The following is an 8,773-nucleotide window of genomic DNA, read 5'->3' on the forward strand; positions in this document are numbered from 1 at the left end:
TGATTATAGATAACTAAGTTGCTATGAAAGATTCTACATGTTCTCACCATAACAACAACAAAATGGTAATTATGTAAACTTAAGTATGTGTTCAATAATCTTACTATGGTAAACATCTCACAATATGCACATGTAACAAATCATCAAAACATATGTTGTGTAAGTGTAACATGTACAATGTGCTAAATTTTAACTCAATGAAAATGTAGGTCCACAAAAAAAATTATCTGAGAATATTTGTGATATCTTTACTCCTAAGAGCGGAAATTGGAAACAATCTAAATGCCCATCACTAGAAAATTAAATTTCAAAAAATACAGTGCAGTCATGCAATAGTATAATGCTACTAAACTACAAATACATGGAATAACATTGGTAAATCTCAAAAATACACTGAGCAAAAATAATCAGAGACAAAAAAATGGATATTTTATAGTTCCATTATTATGAAGTTCAAAAAAACCAAAACTAAACTGTTGTGACAGATACCAAATACTGATTGCCTATAGTAGGTGAGAAACTTTCTGGGGTAATGAAAATTTTTTTATCACAAAATGGGCAGTGGTTCTACATTTATCATGTATACGTTTATCCAAATACATTCAATTACAAATTTAAAGCTTGAGCATTTCACTACACGTAAATTATGAAATAGGAAATACAATGTTTATTCTAATTGCATTAAATATTTTGATAGATTATATAGATATAAATAAATACAAGATTTAAAAACTTGTAGGATATCTTATGCTAATATTTAATAACCATTACAAGTAGGGTATTTATATTCCAAAACCCCACTACAGAATGAAATGAGGCAAAAGTAAATTCTTAGCAAAACATAAAAGATATGAGTATTGTAAGTGTAAAAATATGATAGAAGATAGCACTAGCCAAATAACTATAATATATATGAATGATCTAAATGTATCCAAAAAGAATAACCAAATAAGAATTATACAGAAAAACTGTAAACAGATACTTTTTTTTTTTACTAAGAAAACTTTTTGTGATCAAATTATAAAGGTATGTTTCTGCATAGAATTGCACATGATGACTTTAAGACCAAAATTATTATTAGAAATAAAGGATACTTTATACTGGTAAGAAGGTCAATCCATCAGTAAGCTGTAACAATCATAAACATATACAAACTTAACAGAGCCTCAAAATGAAGTTAAAGCTGACATAAATGAAGGAAGAAATAGACAATTCAACGATAGTGGTAGACTTCAACTGCCTAATTTAATTAATGGATGAAACAACTAGATAGAAGATAGATAAGTAAAGAGTTTTGAAAACATGATAAACCAACTATACCTAAGAAACAACTACATAGTACTTCACTAAGAGCAGAAAATACATTTTTCTCAAGTGCATATGAAACATTCTCTATAATAAAGCACATATTATGCCATAAATAAGTTCCAATACATTTGAATGGTGTTGAAATCATACAAAGTATCTCCTTTGACTACAATGTTAAAAATAGAAATCGGAAACCAAAGAAAATTTTGGAAATTTTCAAATATGTGAACTTTAAACACAATTCTAAATAAATAATGGGTCAAAAAGACATTACAAGGGAAATTAGAAAATACTTTGAGACGAATGAAAACAAAAAGACAACACAACTAGACACATAATTAGTTTAGTAAAATCAGTGACCAGAGGGAAATACATAGCTATATATCCCTATATGAAATAAAAGAACTTTTGTCACATCCTAAGAAAAAGAACAAACTAAATCCAGAGAGAAAGAGAAATATTAGGAAATAAATCCTCACAAAATACTAGCCAAATCCAACAGCATGAAAAAAAGGATTATGCAGCATACCCAAGTGAGATTATCCTAGAAATGTTCCAACATATGAAAATCAATGAATGCAAAAAGAATAAAGGGAAGAAACCACACAAGCATTCAATAGATGCAGAAAAAGTATTTGACAAAATTCAATCCCATTCATGGGAAAAACACACAACAAAACAGGAATAGAGAGAAGCGTCTTCAACAGGATAAAGAATCTTTGCGAAAAACCCCCAGCAAACATCACAATTTATGGTAAAAAGTAAAAGTTTCCCTCTAAATCAGGAAAAAGGCAAGCATATCTATACTTCGCCACTTCTTTTCAATGTTGTTCTGGAGATTCTAGCCACAGTAATTAGACCAATAAATAAATAAATAAATAAAAAGCATCAAAAATATACTTTTTGATTGGTAATAAAATTAACAGAAGTGCAAGACTTCTTCACTAAAATCTACAAAACATTATTGAAAAAAAATTAATGCCTAAGTAAATACAAAGGTACCCTGTATGAGTATTCTGGAAGACATAATCCTGTTACGATGCCCAAATCCCTAAAATCGGTCCACAGATTCAATGTGATCCTAAAATTCACATGGAAATGCAAGGGACTCAGATTAGCCAAAAGGAACAGTGTTGGAGAAATCACACTTCTAGTTTTAAAAATTACTACAAAGCTATAATACACAGTATGGTACTGGCATAAGAATAGACATGTAGATCAATGGAGTAGAACTGAGATTTATCACATAAACCCATATCTCTGGTCTGTTGATTTTAACAAAGGTGGCAAGACTATTCAATTAGAAAAAAAAAATTCTCTTTTTCAACAGATGGTACTAGGACAACTGGAGATATACATGTAAAAAAATGAATTTTGACTCCTACCATAAATCACATACAAGAATTAACTCAAATGCATCACAAATTTAAATGCAAGAGCTAATACTATAAAACTCCTGGAAGAAAAAAAAGGTGTAAATATTTGTGACCTTGAGCTTCTTTGAAGTGACATCAAAGGAACAAGCAATTTTAAAAATTAGATAAACTGGCTTCATCTAATAAAATTTTTTGTCCTACAAAGGACAAAATCAAGAAGATAAAAATACAACCCTTACTATGGGTGAAAACATTTGCAAATCATGTATCCGGTAAAGATCTAGTTTCTGAAATACATAAAGAATTTCTACAACTCAAGGTTTAAAAAAAAAAAACAGCTTTAAAATGACAAAAGATTTAAAGACATTTCTCCAAAGATAAATGGCCAGTGTGCACATATAGAGCTCTCTCATTAGAGAAATGCAAATCAAAACCACAATGAAATGTCACTTCATGTCCAGTAACAATGACGATAAAAAAAAAAAACAAAAACAAAACAAACAACAAAAACAACAAAAAACCCCACAAGAAACACAATATAACAATCCCTGACAAGGGTGTGGAAAAACTGGAATCCTCATATACTGCCCGTTTGGAATGTAAAATACTGCAGCTGTTACAGAAAAAAATTTGGCAATTACTCAGTTAAACGTCAAGTTACCAAACGACCCTGCAAGTCCAGTCCTAAGTGTACACCCAACAGAAATAAAAACATATGCCCCCATAAAAACTTGTACTCAAACACTCATAAGAACATTATTCACAACAGTCCCAAAGTGGAAACGCAAATATCCATCTAGTGATGATGTATAAACAATACATGGAATATTCATACTATGTAATATTATTCGGCAATAAAATGCAACCTTGACAAAATTCTAGGTTAATAGAAGACAAACACACAAAGCCCACTATTTCACGAATTCATTTATATGGAATGTCCAGAATGGTGTCCCATCCGGCCTCCCCACCCCCACTGGCCAAATAAATTCTGGCTGCGATTGCATTCGTTACCTATGAAATCTTGAGATAAATACTGAAAGAAATGGCATCAGTGCTTATGCTGAGCGACGGCACCAAATGGTCCCAAAAAGCTGTGAGACTCCACCTCACTGTGCCCCAACAGTCTGGAGGCGCCCTGAGGGGTACGTGAGCGCTCGGGGCCGCACTCCACTGACCGCAAGGCGCAGGTGCCACTGGGAGGTCCGCCCACAACTTGTCCAGGAAGTTGTGTGGGGCTGGGAACCCTCTTGCAAGACTTTGCGCTTGCGCGTCTCCGCCACGACCTGGTTGGGGCGGCTGCTATGGTCGAAAGGGTCCGTGAGCAGGATCTGCCGGTGGCCAAATACGCGCTAGGGGAAAGCCTGACCGCCCTGTGGGACCTCAGGCCGGCGGTAAAGTAAAGGACTCCTTGAGGAGCAGTAGGCCTTCATGATAAACATGGAGGTGCCAGCCACCTGGGACTCTTTGAAGACGTGGCCCTCCTTCCTTTTGAGGACACCGTAGAGGGCGACAACCACTTCCTCCGGCCCCTGGACCTCCACAGGTTGGATGGGCCCCCTGCGCCGGCGCCAGGTGTCAGTGCGCTGCAGGAAAGTGGTGCCACGCCAGGGCGTGGTCTGCATGGCATCCTTATACAGCGTCACATCGCAGACGTCAAAGCACACGACTTGCACGTTCTCCTAGCCTTGCAGCCCTTCTGGAATCCTGCCACCAGGGTATCCTTGATTTCACTGAGGTACTGTACAGTCCTGGTGATGTCGTTGAAGATGTTGGGCCGGTGCCAGCAGGCCCTGAGCAGCAGATCTTGCGGGTCTGGGCCAGTCTAGGCCAGGTCCCACTTATACTTTTCGGCCCCACAGTGGCCTGCTGCTTCAATTAATGGTGGGCCCACACCTCGCCCTGGTTGCTGTCCTCTGCCAGGTGGTCGCGGAAGGGTCGCACCTTCATGTATAGCGGAATGTGCTGATTTGGGGATTTGGACAGGAAGCGCACCTTTGACTCTGCGTCGGATTTCTTTGATAGGGGTGCGGGTGTGGTCCTTCTCCGGGTTCTTTAAGCAGATCTCCAGGTGCAGCTCACAGGCACCCGCGATTGTGGGATCCCAGGATACCCTGCTCAGTGATGCACCGCTCTGTGGGGTCCGGCTTGGCCAGCTGCCTCGGCCCCTCAACCACTTGGGTAGGTCTGCAGGGTTCTTGGCCTCCACCGTGAAAGTGATGACAAACCGTACATTGAACTTCATTACCTGTGTGTTGTGGGTGTTCTCCAGGGTGGTGGTGGTACCAGTTTTCGGCAGGAATTGGTCGACGCACATCAGACCTATGATATTCCCACCAAGGCACACAGGTTTGTGGTTGCCAGGGGCTGGGTGGAGGGGGAATAGGAAGAAGCTGCTAATGGTATAGGGCTTCTTATAGGGGTTATGAAAGTATTCTAGAATTAAATAACGTTGATAGTTACACAACCTTGTGATTATACTAAAAACACTGAATTATACACTTTAAACAGGTGAATTTTATGGTATGTGAATATAAGTTTTTAGAAGTTAAGCAATATTAACCCAGAACAGCATTTAGTAAGGTGCATGCTGAGTAAACTCTGCTTCAGATGAGTCTGATTTGATAATCCAGTCCTTTTTATAGTATCTATGCTATCTCAAGGGAAATTTGTAACTTTAAATAATTATATCAGAAAAGAAAAGATCTAAAAACTAGTGATGTAAGCATCCAGATTAAGAATATGTGAAAAAACAAACCCAAAGAAAGTAGAAGGAAGAGAAGGGGTAATAATATCTGAAATTAATAAAATAGAAAACAGACCACCAACAACAAAAAACTCTAGAGATAATTAAAAAGATCAGAAATTACCACTTTGAAGAGTTTAGCACAAATAAACACATCTGGCAAAATTGATCAAGACAAAAGAGAAGAGAAACAAATACAATATTATGAATATAAAGGAGGAATAACTGCGTGTAGAGATATAAAAGTAAAAGATACTAGCAGTGAGCATATTTTAAATTTAACCAAATGAACAAATTCTTAAAGAAAAAATTATAACTTGCCAATAGTGAATTAAGAATAAACAGAAAGCCTAACTAGTCCTATAACCAGTAATTAATATCAATAGTTTATGTCCCTAAAAATTAAGATGTAAGTTCAGCTAAACATTCAAGAAAATTAATTAAAATATTATTTTTTCAGAGAGTAGAAAATGTGAAGTTATAAATACCTTGCTAACAAAACCAGACTAAAACAAGGTAAGTAAAAAAACTTAGGGACCAATATTACTCCAGAGCATAGATGCAAAAATCCTAAACAAATGACTATTAAATCAAATCCAGCAATATAGTGAAAGAAAATTAAAAAAATAAATTTCTCCCATGAATGAAAAGTTTAACAATTGAGAATCAATTTATGCAACTCATTAAAGAAGAAAAACTTAATCACAGAAAAATTTCAATAGATGTAGAAAAAGCATTCATAAAATTCAATACATGTTCATAATTTATAGTATGTTATAAAGATAACTTCAAAAATACCATCACGTTTAATGGTGAAGCATTAAAAGTCTCATTTTAAAAATCAGGAACAAGAAGATAAATGTCCATATTTTTATTGCTTCATTTAACGAGGTTCTGAAGGATCTAGACTAAGCAATAGAAGAGGGAAGGTGATAAAATTATAACGGGAAAAAAGTAAAAATTGAACCTCATTATTTTCAGATGATCTAACTTATTAGTGAATTAAGAAGACAGTTAAAATTGTAATATGAGATTAAATGTATAAAACTATATATGTATAATATTAGCATGTTTATATATAATATACAAAACTAAAAGTGATTTGGGAGAGGTGAGAGAACTCAGGGTTCTATTTCTTAATGTGGGTCATGAGTGCACAAATTTCAATTTTATCAGTATTCTTTATAATTTACATATATGTTACAGGTATTTTTAATGTACAAAATATTTCCTATTCCAACAAATAAGGCACAAATCTATGGAAAAAAAAATAGCACAGCCTCTCCCTCTTGTATGGAAAAGATATATTATGAAAGACAAGAAATAGAAAAACTAATGCAGTATCAGTATCATAATTCAAATAAATATGTGATACTGCCATGAAATGCTGTTTTGTACTTACTGAAAATATTGCCTAAAAATCACATTACAGGTGTAAGTTTGTAAAAAGGTACAGTTAATTGTAATAGAAATTATTAACCCAGAGCTATCCATTTGTAAACATGAGTCATGTGAAAATACTTTTGGTCAGCATATTTAATATCCAGCTGTGACTGTACAGAACAATTTGGAAACGTTTAATAATTTATTTATTTCAGCTGAGAGCACAGAATAATTATCCAATTCTGTATGTTTATTGATAGTATAATAAGAATTTTAATATGACCACGGTAGTTTCTTGATGATTGACACAACATAAGGAAAGGATTTATTTTTTATGTTAAGAAAAGTATTATGGGGAATATCATCTGGTAGACGTTAATAAATAAGACCTCACACTGTGTTCTTATGATATTAATGACAGAGTTAATGACAAACATTTTCAAAGGTTGGTACATAATTAGGTTCAGTACATCATCCAGCAAAGATTGCTTTGGGCTTAAAAGTTTGAAATCTGTCAAGACATAGCAATAAACACTGAGGTCTAATAAATTTCTATAGTTTGAACATAGATATCTCAATGCTTTGTTTGATGAGCTAAATATTCTCTGTAGTGGTTGGTTGGTTTACACAGAGGATGGGGAGCTTAATGATGGTATGATGCCCAAGAGATAGAAGTTAATTTTAATCGGTAATCAGTATTTGTGCCAGCATTCCAAATGTTAGTTTTAATGTCATTTAAATACAAATATTCTAAACTTACTAAGCAAATACCAAAAGACAATTGATTAACTTTATCGTTTTACAATTCATATGCATGTACAGAAATAATCTATATCATAGAACATTCATATTCCATCAAATAAAATAATGTGGTATGTGGTTATATTTGTGTGTATCTCTCCATTGTGTAGACTGAAGACAGGTGGCCTGCCTTAAAAATATGATTAACTTTTTCCTGATGTACCACATATAGGAGTTTTTGCTTGCAAATCAGGGTAGACTAGTCAGTTTCTGTTGCAATACAAAATAAATAGACTTTGTCAGGTCATTCAAAGGGAATCCATCACCTTAGATCTCAAGTGTCTTGGAACAAACTATTAGTTTTTAATTAATATTGCAATCCAAAAAGTTAGAAAATTCTTTTCAAGTATTTAAATGAGAGATAGGTACAAGTATGATTTGATTATCTTCTTCCCAAATTGTATCTTTGGGAAAATTGTTTTAAGTGAATAACGTGGTCCATATTGCTAATCTGAGATGGAAATCAGTTTCCAAAAATGAAAATTTTTTGCTTAAACTGCAATACATAAACTCTATGACAGTGAAAAGACATGATTTTTTTTCAACTAATACTGGTACAGTGAATAAAGAGCTAAAAACCAAAGTTACTGAAATACTGTGAAAGTGAAATGTGGTGATGAATACTAAAATCGTACTCAAGATTGATAATTCTACATGAAATCCCTCGTGCAATGTCCTCAACCATGTTTGGAATTCTAAATGATTGCTTTCTTCTGTAACCCCTGGTAGCTGGATTAAAATAATAGCCCCAATAAGTTTTTCCTCCCAGTGTTCACCTTTATTTCTAGTGTGACTTTACAGCATCCATCATCAAAAGATGGACTTTAGTCCCTTGCTTCTTGACTCTGGGCTGGTCCTGTGACCTGCTTTGGCCAATAAAATACAACAAGTAGTGTGGTAGTTTTGAGCCTTGGTCTCAAGAAGCCTTGTGAGCTTCTGTTCCTTCTCTCAAGCCATGAGATCAAAGCCAGTGGAAGACTAGGAGAGACACCGTGGTGCAGAAATGAATCAGCGCAGTTTTCCCAGCCAAGGACATCGGCCTGTGAAAGATCAAACCCCAAATGTGCAGAATTAGTAGCGGTGATTAGTTGACCTGTGCAGATGTATGAGTGAGCCATCCTGAGCCCACCTGAGATTAGCAGAACCATCCAGCACACTC

The 8,773-nt window shown here is 35.1% G+C and overlaps 1 pseudogene; it reads right to left on the minus strand.

The window, feature by feature from the left end:
- LOC117795942 overlaps window positions 1-8,299 on the minus strand; it is a 33,999-nt pseudogene extending 25,700 nt beyond the window's left edge.
- Between the last annotated feature and the right edge of the window lie 474 nt (window positions 8,300-8,773).

This window comes from Ailuropoda melanoleuca, chromosome 14 (genome assembly GCF_002007445.2).
Source record: "Ailuropoda melanoleuca isolate Jingjing chromosome 14, ASM200744v2, whole genome shotgun sequence".
Classification (NCBI taxonomy): Eukaryota; Metazoa; Chordata; class Mammalia; order Carnivora; family Ursidae; genus Ailuropoda; species Ailuropoda melanoleuca.